Below are 19,746 nucleotides of genomic sequence, written 5' to 3' on the forward strand. Positions count from 1 at the left end.
TCGGTATACTTTAAGGTGGGTATTGGACCAATATTTTTGTATGTTACAAACATCAGCACAAACGTATAATACCCTCCCCACTATAGTGGTGTAGGGTATAATAAGTAGATAATAAACCATTTTGTAAAATCTTCTTTAGTTTGAGCTCTTTAATGAAAACCTTGACTTTTGAAAAGTTCTTCTTTGTATTCTTTACATTGTGTGGTTTGGATAAAAAAAACATACAATCATTCCATTCCAATTAATTACAACAAAAAAAGTGTACAACTATAAAAATCTTCTTCAACATTATGCCACAAGTTCTTTTTTATACTTTTAACTTGCCTTTCTTTTTTTATTCAGTTTTAGATTACAGTATTCGAGTGCGTTGTTGCTTGTTACCGTATTACAAATATACAGTCCACTAAAATTCATCAACTGATCTCTTTTTGTTACCCCAGAATGGGAAAATAACTAAATTTCCAACTGTATTTCAGAACAGGCTATCAGATGCAAATTCAGAATTTCATAATATAGATTCGTTTTAATTAGTCCAATTTTGTTTAGTTCAGGTTCGGTTCTTACTGGTTTTAGATTTGTTCGGAACTACTTATAATTCAAGTTCTTCTTTAATTCTTTATAGTTCAGCTAAAATTTGGATTCCGCTGTACTGTAGTTCAGTTCAAATTCAGTTTTTGTTCAATTCTAATTTAACTCCAGTTCAGTTCTAGCCAGTTATAGTTCAGTTTTAATTCACTTCTTGTTGAGTTCTAATTCAGTTCAAGTTCAGTTCTAGTTTAGTTGCAGTTCAAGTTCAGTTCAAGTTCAGTTCTAGTTTAGTTGCAGTTCAAGTTCAGTTCAAGTTCAATTCAAGTTCAATTCAAGTTCAATTCAAGTTCAGTTTTAGTTCAGTTCTAATTGAGTTCTAATTCAGTTCTAGTTCAGTTCTAGTTTAGTTGCAGTTAAGTTCTAGTTCAGTTATAGTTCAGTTCTGTTCTAGTTCTGTTTTAGTTCTGTTCTAGTTTTGTTCTAGTTCTGTTCTAGTTCTGTTCTGTTCTAGTTCTGTTCTAGTTCTGTTCTAGTTCTGTTCTGTTCTAGTTCTGTTCTAGTTCTGTTCTAGTTCTGTTCTAGTTCTGTTCTAGTTCTGTTCTAGTTCTGTTCTAGTTCTGTTCTAGTTCTGTTCTAGTTCTGTTCTAGTTCTGTTCTAGTTCTGTTCTAGTTCTGTTCTAGTTCTGTTCTAGTTCTGTTCTAGTTCTGTTCTAGTTCTGTTCTAGTTCTGTTCTAGTTCTGTTCTAGTTCTGTTCTAGTTCTGTTCTAGTTCTGTTCTAGTTGTGTTCTAGTTGTACCCTACCAACTATAGTGGGGAGGGTATTATACGTTTGTGCTGATGTTTGTAACATATAAAAATATTGGTCCAATACCCACCTTAAAGTATACCGATCGACTCAGAATCATTTTCTGAGTCGATTAAGACATGTCCGTCCGTCCGTCTGTCCGGCTGGTTGTCCATGTAAACCTTGTGCGCAAGGTACAGGCCGCAATTTTCAAGATAATTTGATGAAATTTGTACCAAGCATGTTTTTTGGCACAGTGACGAAGCCTATTGAAAATGGTTGAAATCGGTCCATTATTTCACCTAGCCCCCATACAACCGTACCTCCCGATTTGAACTTTTTATGCCATAATTACGTCAAATATTCTATTATCTCTCTAAAAATTGGCATAAGTTTTACATAAGTATAAATGACACTGCAGATTTTCGTAAGGATCGGCCCTTATTTGACCCTAGCCCCCATACAAACTCCCCTTCAAAAAATGTCTTAAACGTCTAAAATTGACTTGTAACCATTTGTATCGCAATGAAACTCAGCAAAACTAACTGTTATTTAAAAATATATCCTTTTCCCAAATTTACCGAGGATCGGCCCAATTTGACCTATATAAAGCCTCATTTAGAAATTTTATTTTTTTATCAATAAATTGCTTAAATATTTTGGAAAAATATTCAACATAAAAGTTTCTTTATAAAAAATAAAAATTTTAAAAATATACTCATGGTGTAGGGTATTATATGGTCGGCCATGCCCGACTATACTTTCCTACTTGTTTTGTTCTAGTTCTGTTCTGGTTCTGTTCTAGTTTTGTTCTGTTCTATTTCAGTTCTAGTTCAGTTCTTGTTCAGTTTTTGTTCAGTTATAGTTCAGTTCTGTTCTAGCTCAGTTCTAGTTCTGTTCAAGTTCTGTTCTGCTCTAGTTTTGTTCTACTTTTATTCTAGTTCTGTTCTAGTTCTATTCAAGTTCTGTTCTAATTATGTTCTAGTTCTGTTCTAGTTCTGTTCGAGTTCTGTTCTAGTTCTGTTCTAGTTCTGTTCTAGTTCTGTTCTAGTTCTGTTCTAGTTCTGTTCTAGTTCTGTTCTAATTCTGTTCTAGTTCTGTTCTAGTTCTGTTCTAGTTCTGTTCTAGTTCTGTTCTAGTTCTGTTGTAGTTCTGTTCTAGTTCTGTTCTAGTTCTGTTCTAGTTCTGTTCTAGTTCTGTTCTAGTTCTGTTCTAGTTCTGTTCTAGTTCTGTTCTAGTTCTGTTCTAGTTCTGTTCTAGTCCTGTTCTAGTTCTGTTCTAGTTCTGTTCTAGTTCTGTTCTAGTTCTGTTCTAGTTCTGTTCTAGTTCTGTTCTAGTTCTGTTCTAGTTCTGTTCTAGTTCTGTTCTAGTTCTGTTCTAGTTCTGTTCTAGTTCTGTTCTAGTTCTAGTTCTGTTCTAGTTCTAGTTCTGTTCTAGTTCTGTTCTAGTTCTGTTCTAGTTTTGTTCTAGTTCTGTTCTAGTTCTGTTCTGTTCTAGTTCTGTTGTAGTTTTGTTCTACTTCTGGTCTAGTTCATTTCAGTTTCACTTCTGTTCTATTACTGCAAAACTACTCCTCCCTTTAATAATATGAAATTAACTTAAACAGTCAAACAAAATTTCCCTTTCAAGCAATTCAAGGTTTTAAATATCTTATAACTAATAACTTAAGTGATTACATTTCCGAATTTTGTCATGCGTACCAATGTCGTGCTGTTATGACTGTATTTAAAATAACAAAATTATACACATGTTTCTTTTATATAAATTTTATAAAAACATAGTTTTTTTTTAAGTAAATACATCTTGCTAATTGCATTTATACTTCTATTTATGTATGATTATGGAGGGAGAACTCACTACTTTTAACATGATCTTATAATTAAGTTCTATATAGTTTTCTAGGCACATTTTAGTTTCGCCTGCTTGCATGGTCATCGTTTCTATAGAGATTTTTTTTCTTTAAATATTCAAAAATCATGTTAATGACTTGATCATTTTGTTCGTTTTTTGTTTGTTTATAAATAAAACAAACAAAAATACAATACAAAATTTTAATCGTCATCAGCATGATCATCATTATTATAATTATTATTAAATATGTTGTTGTTTTTGGGGCCGGTCACGTTAAAGTCACTGTCCAGTACAGATTGTTTTTCCCTTTGTCAAGGTTATTTTTATTATTTTTCTTCTTCTTTCAACATTTTGTTATTGTTGTAGTTTATTTTTATTGTTTTTGTTTTATGATCAATTGGTCGCTTTTTTCCTTGTGTTGTTGATCTTTAAATTTAGAGTCGTGCAGTCAGTCGTCGTCTTCATTGTTGTGCCAATGTGAACAAACGGTATTTTATAGTTTAATTGGCCACAACATTTCAAGGTCATTGCAATGCCTTTTTTACTGGAACTCTCCCTATTCGTAATGTCGCTGTTAAAGATGCTGATGATGATCTTCAAGTCAGTTACTTTTCTTGTTTTTGTTTTTTCAATGTTTTGATCTTTTCATTTTTGTTTTCAAATATCATGATGATTCTACTTTTAATCTCTCTTTTTTTGTTTTAGTTTCGTAAAGAATGTGGAACAACTTGTTCTGAATACAGAAAATCCAAGCTAATAAACAACAAAAATATCACAACACAAAAATGAAAGGATTCCTTTATTTGTGTTTACCTTTGTATAAAGTGATTTCTTTTAAGCGATAGTGTTTTTCAAAAGGATCGAGCAATAACATTAAGAATGTTTTGTTCGAAAAATACTTGACCTACCTTACATGAAAACATCGAAATTAACTTAAATTTTGCAACCTATTTTGTACTTTAGCATAAACAACAAAAATACACATAAACCGGAAACTTTAAATTCAAATCAAAAAACGTCCGTTACTATTTCATTGAGCAGAGGCCGTTTTTTTTTTTTTGGTGAATGCGTTTGATTAATCAAAATTTTTTAATTAAAATTCATTAACGATAAGAGTTAAACATCTTTATTAATGAAAACTTTCCACTTTAATGTTTATATTTTATATTGATTATAAATTGGACACGCATAAACTAATAAACGCCAATACTCGAATTAAATTGATTTTTAAAGCTTACGCATATTATGCAAAAATTAATTTGTATGTTCTTGTATACATATAAAATCTAAAAGCGTTTTTGTAAGCCACTAAGTCTTAACAATATTACGGCATTTTGTTTGAAAGTTGTCAAACTTTTTAAACAAGAAACTTTTCCTAAATATTGACTTGCTCTAAATAAAGTTTGAAAAGAAAATAACGTTTATGGCCATATAAGAGATGAAGTTCAATAAGTTCAATTCTAGTTCTGTTTTAGTTGTGTTCTAGTTCTGTTCCATTTCTGATCTACTTCTTTTCTAGTTCTGTTCTAGTTCTGTTCTAGTTTTATTCTAGTTCTGTTCTAGTTGTGCTCTTCAGTTCTAGTTTAGTTCTAGTTCAGTATTAGTTCAGTTCTAGTTCAGTTCTAGCTCAGTTCTAGTTCAGTTCTAGCTCAGTTCTAGTTCAGTTCTAGTTCAGTTCTAGTTCAGTTCTGGTTCAGTTGTAGGTTAGTTCTAGTTCAGTTCTAGTTCAGTTCTAGTTCAGTTCTAGTTCAGTTCTAGTTCAGTTCTAGTTCTAGTTCAGTTCTAGTTCAGTTCTAGTTCAGTTCTAGTTCAGTTCTAGTTCAGTTCTAGTTCAGTTCTAGTTCAGTTCTAGTTCAGTTCTAGTTCAGTTCTAGTTCAGTTCTAGCTCAGTTCTAGTTCAGTTCTAGTTCAGTTCTAGTTCAGTTCTAGTTCAGTTCTAGTTCAGTTCTAGTTCAGTTCTAGTTCAGTTCTAGTTTAGTTCTAGTTCAGTTCTAGTTCAGTTCTAGTTCAGTTCTAGTTCAGTTCTAGTTCTGTTCTAGTTCTGTTCTAGTTCTGTTTAAGTTCCTTTCTATTTCTGTTCTAGTTCTGTTTTAGTACTGTTCTAGCTAAGTACTAGCTTTTATTAAAACTTTTTTGTATTGTACAATGTTTGATTTAAACTCGGATTCATACTGATATTAAATTAAAATTAAAATTTATTTAAGTATTTATTAAGCATCAATATTGAAATAATACCAGAATGTGCTTATTTCAAGAACTTTTTTCTTAAATTGAGAAGCCTGACTTCAAAAAAAATTAATTTCAAAAATTTTATTTTAGATTTAAACTCCCCAAGACTAGCCAATGATTTGACTAGCTCTATAATTAGTCAATAAACTAATCTAAGTAATTAATTCATATAAACAAATATAATATTCAATAGATTTGTTCATAGAATAATAAAAGATAAACTTTCAAATATCTTTTAAATTAATGTAGTAACAGTGATCAAGTTATGCCCACACTTATTTTACTTAGTTGTAATTATACCCTTTATCTTTAGCAATTAATATTAAAAACCTTTTTATAAATACAAAAATTAAATCAAAAGCTATAAATTCATTTTAAATTGTTTTAATAATCTGAGAAAATGTTTACATTTAAACGAACAGATGTGATATTAAGTAGAATTGATAAAAATTAAATTATATGAATTTTTTGATTAAAAAAAATAAATTAACGTCTAAGTTGCTAATTAATAAATTATTTTGTAATAAATTAAAAAAATATATATAATTAACTACTTTGTAATTATTAGTTTACAACAAGATACATTGATTGTTAATGATTAACCAAATTGAGAAGCTTTAATAGAATTAAAAATTTCATAAATTTAAAAGAACATTAAAGTAAGTAATTACAAAACTATCTATTTGTATCACCGTGTTAAAAAAATATAATGACTTTAAAAGCTTCTGTGTAAGTAAAGTTTAGCACTTCAAACCCCTTACTTGCTGGGACAATAACAAAAATTCTGAAACTCTTTTAAATCAATATTGACCCACATTTTCGTAAATGGGTTAAGCGAAAGTTAATTCATTTTTAAATAAAATTTCTATACAATGTTGATTTCATTCTTTATGTAATAAAAGTGGGTGTTATTTTTTTATTAGATTTTGTTTATGAATGTCTAAATTATTTTTATTTTTTTAACAAATAAATTTAATTACATTTTGTATAACAGTTTTTGTTTAAAAACATTTCTATAAAGTTAATCAAAAAAAAATTTATTAAACAAGATTCTAAATGTGAAAAAAATTATTCAAAAATTCAAAAAATAAATAATAGACAGGTCAAGGTCGTCAAACAAAATTATACTTTACACTACAGTGATCACTGAGGGCATTGTACTCAGATTTAAACATCAGTCTAGTAGTAGAAAAAGTAGAAATGCAAAAAAATGAAATTCCCACACATTTCACAGGGAATTATTATTTATTAAAACTTTTATTAATAACTTAATATAGTTTATAAAAATGGCAAAAATGTTTGAAATATTTACAATATAATCTTTATTAATTGAAATTTTATGTAAATTAAGTCTGTCTGCGATTGCAAATTTTCAGAAGCAAATTAAGATCACTTAACCATAAATATAACGATGTCTTTCTCTTAAACAATTCTAAATTTTCTACTTATTTTTTGTTTTTTCTTTTTTTAACTAAAGTCGCAATTGTCTGTTTTCAAAAATAGAAATTTAAAACATTTAAAAATAGCCAATTGCTTCATTTAATTTAAAAATAATATTTCATTAATTGTTAAAATTATTTCAATCTGAAAAAATTCATTAATTTTCCATAAGTCATTTGTGGTTTAAATAAAAACAAACTATTAAAATCCTTTTAACTAAATATTTATCTATATATTTAGTTGAAATATATAAATTTCTAAATATAATTATTATCATTAATATTTTGTATATATTTTGCAAATTAATATTATTTAATAAAAAAAATTATTAATCATTTAAACACCTCGACGATGTCATTAACAAATAAATTGCAACTAAACTATTTTAATCACTAACAGCAGTGCCATCAGTTTTTTGTTAATAAATTACTGTTTTTTTCGTTAAATAATTATTTTGTTTTGCAAATAAAATATTATTAAATTATATGTCTGTTGTACAAGGATCTTGTGTAAATGATATTCAATGTGAAATAATAAATTGTTTCGAATTTATCTTATTTAGGCTGTAACAACAACAACTTGATTGATATTTGGGAATTTTTAATAAATATATTTAAACAATTGACAAATTAAGTTAATTTAAAATTTTTTTTTTTAATTTTATTTTTTTTTAAATTTTAACCTAAATTTGTTTTAAATTAACACACTGAGCTCACAATTTTAGATAACGCTCAACCAAAATGTCTTCGTTTAAATCTATAGTTCCCTGTTCATTCTGTTGAAAGCAGAGAAACAAGCCGATGTAAAATGAGCGGCGGCGCTGCAACCGTTTTTGTTCAGCGGCTTATTTTAGAAAATATCGGCGGCTGCTAAATTCTCGGTTCAAATTAACTTATTTTTCAGAAATTAAATAAACGTATAAGCGTTTATTATATTGAAAAATATCCGTATAATAGTCTGTTATATAGAAACCTGTATCTCAAAAGACGGCGGCGGCGCGGGTTGCAAAATATTATAGGCAGCCAGCCGCCGCTGATTTAAGCCGTTTCGGCTTGTATCTTTGGTTGAGAAGTATTGATTTTCAGAGAGAGTCAACAGAGTGCTTGAAGCACAAACACAACTTTTACATAAAGAATATCGAAATACCCGTTTAAGTTTCCAGTCTATCTCACAACTGGTCATCGTGGCATTGGGTCGTAGAAAATTTTGGAATTCTTAAAAGTTTCCTTCTCCAATTTAGGTATTTTTTTAAATATACTGCTACAGAAGTCTTTGGATTACATTTATACCTAGACAAGACATCGTTAATGTGCATGAAGACACCAACCAGCTTATTCATTATTAAAAATAAAAGTTTTTTGGCCTAGAGAAAAACGCAGCAAAGACTCTACTCAGTCTCAGATTTTTAATTCGTAAAACATTATGGAATTCTTAAAAATTTCAAACTCTAATTTAGATGATTTTGCAAATTTTGATTCCTAAAACTGACTACCCCCATCAATCCTATGAATTTATTAGTCACCTACAGGATTCATCAGATTATGCCGATTTATAACCATACAAGACAAGTTCATAGGCAGAAAGACAACAGTCTAACAACAGCCATAAGTTCATCGTGACTCTTGTAAAGTTTCCCCTTCCTAATTAAGATGATTTTCTAAATCTCCCTAAAACCGACGATTACCCAAACAGTACTTTGAGTTTGATAGAAAAGGCTGCTGCCTATTCAACATTAGTTTTTGACCGCGTCTTCGAGGTGATGATACCTAATAGGTACCAATGGACCAAGGGTGGCAGCAATGTGCTGATTAAGTTTAGTTTTCGGTCTGCATAAACACATGGATGGTAATACTGGAGCTGTCATTTATGGATCTAACTTCCAGAAGACAATCTTTATGGGAAAGTATTTCTTTAATGATTCAAGCGAGAATCTATGCTAAGCAGCGCACAATGCCTTACTTTTGTATGTTGAATACCTGCCCAAAAGGTCACACTCTGACAGTGAATGAGTGGAATGTCTAGTAAGCATGGGCGTTCACCGCCCATTTATCGGACCAGTACCGTTCTCTTATATCCTACAAGGCGAGACGTAGATGGAAATTGGAATATGATCGTCACTGGGAATATAAGAAAAGTCTTACAACACTAATGGGACTAATACTCACTGTACACTTTTGTCTCAATTATCACCAAGTCACAAGATCCAAACAGAGGAGTAGTTTCAATTGTAAAATATTTGAATTTATTGGTCAAAATCACCCATTTTGTTTTTGTAAAAATGTCTATAAATTAATACCCATAAATCCAAATAATATAAATTAATCTGTTATAATCATACACGACAAAAATTTATGACAATCTATTCATTTCATTTTTTAACTTTTTTTGTTCCAACCCTCCCTCAATCAATTTCAAACAAAAGGAGGAATAACCAGTATTAATAATAACAATAATATTAATGATTATATTAATTATTTCAATTGTTTTGACCATAATATCATCGTCAAACACAACGTCATAACATTTCTAAACAATTAACAACAGTTGCTAATAACGGCAGTAGCAACACAAAATAGATAGCTGATCATTTAAGATCATGTCATCCATATAAAGACAACAACAATCTATTATTTCCTATTATTCTGCTTACAACAAGTCAAGCTTCTCATTTCTCTTTCATGATAATGAACTTTAAGTAATTGACTTAAGATTGACTTTTAATTACTTTATTACGTATGTGAATCAACAATTTATTTCATCAAATTAATTAATGGGAATTAATAAAACACCAACACACACACACAGACAAGCTGTGAACATTAGAAGTTGTTATAAGTTAAAATTTCTACAGGGCGTGTTTTACATTTCTCTTCTTTCTATAGTTAAAAAAAAATTATATAAAATTTTTTAAATTTTCTTTAAGTTTTGTTTATTTATTAATTTGTTTAATTCTATATTAATTAAACTTTTTATGGGTTTTTTTTCCTTGTGTGTCTATAACAAAAACAAAATTTTAAAGAAATTTATTGTTCAAAAATTATTTTTGAATGAATACAATCGTAGAACACAAAAATATACATAAAATGACATCTATAACATGTCTAATGTATGCAAATTTTTTTGTTAAATTGAGAACTTAAATATTTTGAAAAAAATATGGCAAAAAAAAAACGATAAAAATTTGTAATTTATAAGCAGTAATAAAAATCTTGATGATTTTGGGCTACAATGAAAGCGATGGACTACAGTAAAAAATAAATAATATAAATCATTACAATTTTCTTATAATTGTAAAATATCGTAAGTAAAATATATTTGCTTCACGTTTGATATCACAAGTTTTATGCGAATTGTCCATTTACAATAGTTGATTGTCCAATTCACAATCGATGTCGTACGGTTGTATGTCGTAATTATTTTATTATACCCTACACCACTTTAGTGGGGAGGGTATATTGGGTTTGTGCTCATGTTTGTAACGTACAATAATATTGGTCCTATACCTTAAAGTATACCAATAGGCTTTGAATCATTTTCTCAGTCGATTTAGCTATGTCCATCCGTCTGCCCGTACATGTAAACCTTTTAATCAAACTACAGGTCGCATTTTTTTAAGATAATTCAATGAAATTTTGTACATGATCTTTTATGGTCCGTAGACGAAGCCTATAGCCACCATATAGCTGAAGCCCCTCAAATAGGGCTTTTAAACTTTGTAATCAAACTACATACTAAAATGTCCACAATTTTATTCAACAATAAACGGCTTAAGTGTTTATATCTGAGGCAAGGTACAATTCAACTTAAATGCTTTATTATGGCAATTAAATCACATTATATTTTTGTGTAAGGTGTAGGGTATTATATAGTCGGGCGAGGCCCGACTAATTTCATACTTATTATTGATTTGTTTTTGTTTCGAAGAATTTTATTTGAAAAATTTTTATAACATACAACGCTACAACGATACGACATCGATTGATCTTCGCAGTGTGAATTATTATTTATTATTGTGAATTATTTATCTCTATTGGATTATCTAATATTACTGACTCTGATTTCTGTTATATTTTGTTCCTTCTTCGAGATATCATAATCTTAATACTAAAGCAAATATAAAGATCCTTTCTCGCGACAGTTTTCCAGTTTTTGCTGCCGAGTGCTTTCCCAAAGAGTGAACTGACATCACCAGTTAATAGACCCGACAGACAAGAGGAAGTGGTAGCTCCTGCTTACTTGGAAGTGAAATACACCAGCTATAGTTTCACTTAAGCTGAGAGAAGACAAATTCTCCATCACATGGGAATATTGTATCTTCCGCGGACCAATAAAATGCAAATATGGAACCTAACTTTAAAAAACGTTTAAATGATTGCACAGATCCTGTATTCAAAATTACAATAATCTGTTAAATTGTAAAAAAAAAAATAATTGAAATATTAGCTTAATAATTTGTTTAAAGTCGAAACCAAAAGGTTCGCCTCAAATGACAACGTATAATTTTTAAATTAAAATAATTGATAATTGCGCCTCTGTGTAGATTTTAATCAAAAACAAATCTATCACAATTAATCAATTTATTGTTTAAAATTATAAACAACAAAAAAGAAGTAAATAATATGCTAAAAAGAAACAAAATTGTCCACCCCTAAAGAACAATAAATTGTTAAATAAAAATTATATTCCTTGGCAAAAATTTTGACGTTTAAAAATTAATTGAAAATTAATTATTTTTATTAAACAATAACACATCAAAACCTATAACTTTATAAACAAAATTTACATAATAAATAGAAAAAAATAAAGAAAATTATTTGTGACAAATAAATATTTAATAGTCGTAGCAACTAAAAATTTGTTTATTTCTCTTTTATTATTTTATAATTCTTTGAAAAATTTCTTTTTTTTTTAGAAAATTAAAGATGAACAAATTTGCCAAATAATTTATTAGTTATTTAATACAATAAAAGTTGTGACAATCTTTTTAAAGAAACAAACAATCAAATTTAATAAAAAAAAAATAATGATAATTAACACAACAATAGTTAAAGATCAATGAAATCGTTAAACAAATATAATGTTGGGGATTTCTTCTTTAAATAATAAAGAAAAAGAAGAAGACACATTATTTGGTTAATAATTTCTAAGAGACTTAAAAATAAATAAACAACTAAATAATAAAGAAAAAAATTATAAAAAAAAACATTCAAAATTATAATATCACAGGTTTGCAGACAAAGACCGGTGACAGTTGAAATTTAAACTTTTCAAAAAGACAGCTGAATAGTCTGACTGACAGACAGATGGAGGGACGGGCGATTCACATACATATATATTTAGATATTTGTAGATAATTTGATAATCTTTGATAAATAATATTTAAATTTGAAATCCTACAATAGATCTCAATCACATTATTAAATCTTGTTTTCAAAAGTTTCTTATAAATTCGATTTTTGTTGAAATAAATTTTGATTTTATTTAAATTGGGTCGTCTTGTGTGAAGGGCTTATCAAGATTTGGAACAATAAATCTAAAAAGTCTTTATAATTACAATGATTTGGTGACAAACGATTTAAAGATGTTTACATCTGTTCGAAAAGTTTACTTAATGACATCATCATTGCTTTTGGTAAAGTTGATTATTAAAGGGTTTTTTTTCAACAATTGCGCGAATATTATTGGGAGTATAATATAGAATAGGGAGGCCAAACACGAATCAATCTAATTTTTTATAATCTGTTCGGAAGTGAATGTTCTGTCGGAGAGAGTGTTCTGCATAAATCCAAACAAGTTCGACCGGGGAAAGTCTGAACCAAAACTGTTTACTTTCAAACATTGTACTTTCATATCTGACAGTCTTTTCTAGCCGTTTTTCGGTTCACGTTCCCTGTAATCGTTTGGTCAGATTATCATTTTAGAAAAAACCTTTTCGGTCCCATTAATAAACCTTAACAATTTAGATTTTTGAATTTAGTGAGATTACATGTAATTTGGTTCAAATACGAATTCTTAATCTTCGGGTTATTGTATTGAATCCATTTTTCTACAAAAGTAATTATTCAGTATTTTCTTTCATAGCGTTAAAGCAGATCCTAATGATTTTGCAAGCTCTTGTTAAGACTGGCTATATAGATTAATAGCTCCATATCATGATCTTCAAACTTTTTTGATTGTACACAGCGATCTTTGTCTTATGTGTTAAATGACTACTTTCCAACAGCAAAAACCTTCACTAGAACATTGCTGCTCGAAAACCTTTAGTAGCTCTAATGATTTTGCAAGCTCTTGATGAGTTTGACAACAATCCTCATAAAGTAATCGCTCCAAATCTTGATATTAAAACATTTTTGATTGGACCGTGTCAAATCACCAATTCTGAACAGCAAAAATGTTCTCTAGAACGTTGACTGAGGGATCCTAACTCTTAAATGTTAAGACTGTCCAAAGCTTCCACGTTTTTTAAGCAGACTGACACATTGATACGTTGTCCGTAAAAGATCATTTCGTGTAGAAGTTTCGATGACCTTTTGAGGGTTTTGAAGGAACATTTAAATGATTTCACCTACAAGACTTTTATCTGATCTAAAATTATGATAAATTGCCTTAAAGACAAATATTTGTCATATCCTACTCACTTTGATTTACTATATATTACTATATACTTCGATCCAAAGCGCAATATAAGTATGTGTCTAAGTACATTATTAATAAAAATAAATTCGAGTCAAGAATCGAATTTATTTGATTCCTATAAACATCAGTTCATTAATAAACATTCAAAAGTATCGCAATGTATACTCTTCGGATCTTCTTAGATTTTCTATAGTATACAGATCTTCATAAACCAATACAACAACTCAATGCGAGTAAGTGAAGCACAGGCAATTATCCGAATATTCCTCGTGCAAAGATGTAAACGTATGTATTTGTGTGCATCAATCCTATTTCCAGCAGTTCGGTTGAACAGTCCCGAACTACCTATTTAATCTACCACATAAAGTTACCCCTAGCCACCGAGCTTCCAGGTATGGCTTAAATGGAAATCACTTCCGTTTTCAGAGTATTGACTTTTTGTCGAACTGGTAGGTTGAAATAGGACCAAACACGATTGAAACGTGTAATAGATAAACAGATACAAAATATTTTGAAATAATCCCTACTTCAGCAGCACCCCTTTCAAATTAAAGATATAAAACTAAATCTAGTAACTCTGTAGGTTAGCCTGCCACCAAATAAATGGTAAAGAAACGCAAAGCAGGTTCCATAATGGCCTAGGTGAACTTCTTCAAATCTGATGTAATCTATAATCTTTCAAACTAACTAACTTACCACGAAAATTGATTTAGCTAAAGTCATACTCGGGCGAACATCATCAACTCAGCAAATACCAAAAGTTGTTTGTTTTAAGAAAGAACTCTCGGAACTTTTAAAACTTCTAAATATAGGTATGGAAATTTTCTTATACAGAATTTGGAAATCACATAAAAATGCGTAATATTAAGTTTGTCTAATGAAGATAACATAAATCAATATCATGAATTATTTAGCATTTTTTGTTAATAAATGTAAATTTTGCCAAATTTCAAAAATATGCGGAAAACTATATATTGATTGTTATAATAACTAATGTTGTAAAGTCTTTCTTAAATTTTATTTTTAGAAAAAAAAAATAATTTAAAACAAATTATAAACCATAAATTATAAAACACATAATAATGACTAATAAACATGTCCAGCATGAAACAATAAAAATTAAGTTAATTCATGTCTAAAACTACTTTAAATACAATTAACTAATTTGAAACGCCAGAAATAAAAACAAAACATTTAAAAATTCTTTTAATTAAAACCACAAAAATGTTAAATGAAAGAAAACATATTCCATTTATTTTATTGTTAATAATAAAATTATAAAATTTACTCTCCCCTTTAATAAAATAAAAAAATGTCAAATTATTAAGTTATCAGTTAGAAGAGACAAAAAAGGTACACATTTTGCCAAGTTAAACTTGTTTTAAAAAATCTCCAATTAAACCACTAGATAAAAACAAAAAGTAAATCCCCCCTTTTTTTAAAAATCTGCAAATTATTGATAAACAAAACAAATAATAATATTAAATAATACTCTAGAGTAGAATATTCACTAACTGATAACAATAATATTTGTTTCAACCGACTAGCAAATGGAACTTGTTTTTCGTACCATACTCTTCTTACTGTAGTTTGATAAATTTTTTAGTTTTTTTATTTTATTTATAAAAATATAAAGAAATCATCAGTTTTAAAGTGTAATATTTTGTTTTTTATTTAACAATATTTTAATTTAAAGAATTTTATTAGAAGTTGTATAACAACAACTTGTATAAAATAGAAGAAGGAAAAAAAGTATTAAAATAAATTAGTTTCTAATCGATATTAATTCTCGAAGAAACATGTTACGGTTTGTATGTCATGGTTGTAGGCGAATTATAAATACTCTACAAAATTTGCATATTTTTGCATTTTGGCGTGTAGGGTAAATATTGTAGTGACGTCTTGTGTGACGTCAATATGGGATATTTATTGATTTGAGACTTTCTAAATCTTTATTGATGCTTATATTATTTGCATAATTTGACAACAAACTAGTGTAGCCTCCGGTAGATTAGTGGTTAGTGTTCTAGTCTAGTAGACCGGAGGTCGTGGGTTCGATTCCCACCAGAGGCACTGGTTAAGGAGCGCACAACAGGCCCGATAGAGGCCTAGCTGTATAAGTGAACTCAGTTAACTAGTGTTTTGCTGCTGTAGAGTCCCCTTTGTAAGGGAGAGAGTAAACACTTAAAAAACAAACATAAGCTTTTCGTCTGTCTCTTCGTAATCCATCGGGTGACGATTGACTTATTCGTATAAAGGCAAATCACCGTGTAGCCGCGCCTGCCCTGATTGGTAGGTTAAATAGGTATAGTATCTCAAATCTGTACTGAAAAACTAATTCATTTTGGTTCTGACGAAAACTATTTCCCGGCGAAAACATTTTTGATTGATAGAGCTGTCGCTAAGTTTACTTTCTATAGAAAAGTTTGAGTCGTTCTGTTGTGGATTAAATATCCATGGGAACTCAACAGCTCCTTTTTCCAAATGGGAAATGATGATTGTTAATGTTAATGATCGACATAATGATAAACTATAGGAACATTGCATATTCATTAGCAGCGGCTGACATTCTAAAAATTTATGCTTTATTGTATTAAAAATTCTACAGTATTAATGAAAACGGAGTCTATTATTCCTTTACCGAAATGTTATTATCTTGATAGTTGTGTAATATTACATTATTTTAAATATCAGTGATATTTCTTTAAGTCATTAAAAATGTAGTTATAATAGGCTAACTGATCACTTCAAACTCTTCAATTGTAAATATGCTAAAGATGCTAACTGGTAGAAAGTATCGCTCACTCCAAATTTTGTTTTAATTCTGACAATCACTATATTTTAATATTCTATACTATTGCCAAGATTAATCAGTTGATCATGAGGATATTCAAACTCTACGCCTAGCATTGTTTAAACCGAAAGTTTTTAAGAAATCAATGCTGATTAAACTAATATAAAAGGTGTTTACGTCTGACCTCAAACATTGCTAATATCTTCTTATAATATGATGAGCTCAAGACTCTAGGATTCTACAAATGAAGTATTTAAAAGTTAGACTTGGTCTTTATTACATTAAAAACCTAGCACCAAAATAATGCGCATATCATATTCAAAACTTTAAGAAATAACATTGAAAAAATGTTACAAATGTTTCGATATATAATAATATATATAACAGAGTTTAATTTTTCAAATACTTTCCAACAAAAGTTTTATGCAGAGGGAAAATGGTCGTTTTAAAAGTATACACGCTTGATATTATATCGACATCAAAGAGTTATAACATCCGTCGTCAAAATATCTACGTATAGTTGTCAAACCAACAACAAAAATATATAAAATACACGACGTTATTAAATCAATAAAAAAAATTATAATGTGTTACCAAAGTGACAACGCTATGTTGATAAAAGCCAGCAAAAATAAAACGAAGTACTTCCAGAAGAATAACATTTATCCCCAGTTCAAAAGTAGCACTAAGTGAATTTGTTAACCTTCTTTGGAAATGATGTTTATTGACTTCCAAAGAAGCCAAAAGAATCTAATTTTGTTTAATATTTTGAATTAAACCCATTTTATTTTCAAGTTAGTTAATAAATGCGTGTAATTTATTTATGTATGTTAATATTATTTCAAGTCAAATTAGTTGTATTCTTTAATACTACAATTTCACTTCTTCTGAGAATTCCTGAGAATGACTTCAGATGTGGTGTATTTCGAATCAAATAAAAAGGACATCCCTCCTATGACAAGCTTGTGATAAAATCATAACTTCTTTTCAGTACTTCTATGGTGTAAATTCTACTTATTTTTCGCTTCTTTTGAAGTTCTTTTTTTTTTGCTGGGTAAATCGCAATGAAAATGACAAAAATACGTTGTTCCAATGACAACAATGCGTTGTCAAAATTATAACGGTGATGATTACTTAATAATAACTTAATATTATTTAAATTTTCTACGCATTCTTTCTCTAAATGTTAACAAATGTGACAAGCTCACTTTTGACAATGAAATATATCAATTTCTGTACTTTTTTTTACCGGATTTTTCCCTCTGTGTACTATTCAAAAAAATTACTCACTAGCACCCCCAACAAACTATAACTATAACAGCACTACACTTGAAAATCTAATTAATATGGATTAATTCAGTTTAAGAAAATATATAAACCCCAAAAACGTTTTAATTTTTTTCCTTATCACGTGTTATGCCCGCACAAAACTCTTCAGAATAAAAATTTATGAGACCATAAAAATAAAATTCTCACTTAAAATAAACGAAATAGTAAATCAAATCAAATAGGAAAAAAACAGCACTAGACGTACGTTGAACGAACAACTAATAATATATGGGTGGGTTTTGCCATACGTCCGTATAATTCTATTCTACGATAAAATCGTAACAAAAATACTATTTGACAATATATTTGTTTGTTTTTTAGTTATTCTTTTTTCTTTTTGTTTGAATTTTAAAATTTTGTCAATTCATTTAGTGAATGTCTTAAATATATGTTTATGCCAATTTAGCTTAATATTATTTGTTATCGAACGATTGGTGTTGTTGTTGTTGCTGTTGGTTTTTTTTCTCTAGCCAATTTAGTTGATAAGATTCTGTATAAATTATTAAAGTTTTTGTGTTTCACAGTCTTTTGTACCATCTTTTTTTAGTACCAAAATTGTTAATGTTGTTGTTGCTATTTTTGGGGCTTTTGTGTTAAATTAAAAATCAATACTCTTAAACTCTAATTGGTACCAGTCTACGATGTCTGTTTTTTTTTGAATTTTTTTATATTATTATAATTTTCTACATATTTAATTAATTCATATGCTTAAATGTTTATTATATTATTTAAAATTCAACGAAAAAAAAAACAATAAAATTAGAGGAAAGAAAAAAACTAAAAAAAATATATACAAAAATATCAACAATTATACAAACATACTCGTATATCAAAATGTTATTGACAGTTGAGGGAAAAATTAACTTTAAAATTTATATATTTCGCTACAAATTAACGTTAGTTTCTTTCATTTAAAAAAAAATAAAAATAAAAACTATTTATAAAACATTTAAACAAAAATAAATAAAAGTCATTTTTAATCATAACATTTCATTTTCTTTTTTCTAAACATAAAAAAGTCTTAAAAAAGTTTAAAAAAAATCATTAAAAAAAGTTTTTAACAAATTAAAAACACAAAGACGCGTGTCTTTTTTCAAATAACTACTTTTTTGTCAAGATTTGTTTTTTGTTATTTTTGTGTTAAAAGAAAACTTAAGGTGTTATAAAATTTATTAATAATTTTATTTTAAATGATGTCTTATTTGAATAATTATTTAAAAAAAAAAAGAAAAAATGTTTAATGATCAGTATTTAGAATTTGATTTGTGTACGTGACCACTTCTATTAATTATTTTTTCTTTTATTTTAATAGCAAAAAAATAGAAAAAAACATTAAAATTATGAATTTATTTTAAACTCGTTAATAAAACCATAAAAAAGCTTTATAAACAAGCTTTTTTTCTTAATTATAAAGCTGCTAGCTTACCACCCTTTGTTTAGAGAGGAGGAACACTTAGGGGTGGAATTACTTGAAAATTTAAATAGAAAGTAGAAATTTGGATCAATTTTATTGAAACTGGTAAATCTTTGATAAGACTTAAAAAAAATCAATTCTAGTTATTAACTGGAACAATTTATTATAAGAGTAATTGAAGTTTAATATTATTTTGAATAATTTGTGGATTTTGAAATTTATACTCTTTGATCCGGGTTTATATGTAAAATAATTTCCGGTAATTCTTATCAATGATTGTGGTCTAGAGATTAGTAGGTTGTATCCCATATAATGTCACTTCTGTTACTTTTATTGGTTTGAAAAGTTTCACTTATGAGAGTTTAGTTTGAAGACAATATAGCGTTAAGAGTCAGTCTTGATCACATTGGTTGTGGCACCACCCTACAGCGGTCAGCCAAGCGATGATTGTGCTGCAAACCTTGTCATTCGAAACGTGGCAATCTAAGGTCACCTTACCAATACTGAACTGTAGTCTGAACTGTAGTTTGAACTTAAGTCTGAACTCAAATCTAGACTGTACAGTAGGAACTACAGTACTATAGTCGAAACTATAGTCGGAACTATAGTCGGAACTATAGTCTGGACTATAATCTGGACTATAGTCGGAACTATAGTTTGGACTTAATCGGACTAAGGTCGGAACTATAGTCGGAACTGTAGTCAGGACTATAGTGTGAAATATAGTCTGGACTATTGTC

General features: G+C 28.6%; 1 protein-coding gene across 1 annotated transcript in view; it reads right to left on the minus strand.

Annotated features, from left to right (window-relative positions):
* Window positions 1-19,746, minus strand: part of LOC111684322 (nuclear migration protein nudC) — a 44,634-nt gene that overhangs the window by 1,148 nt on the left and 23,740 nt on the right. The window lies entirely within an intron of this gene.

The sequence above is a fragment of the Lucilia cuprina genome, chromosome 5 (assembly GCF_022045245.1).
Source record: "Lucilia cuprina isolate Lc7/37 chromosome 5, ASM2204524v1, whole genome shotgun sequence".
Classification (NCBI taxonomy): domain Eukaryota; kingdom Metazoa; phylum Arthropoda; class Insecta; order Diptera; family Calliphoridae; genus Lucilia; species Lucilia cuprina.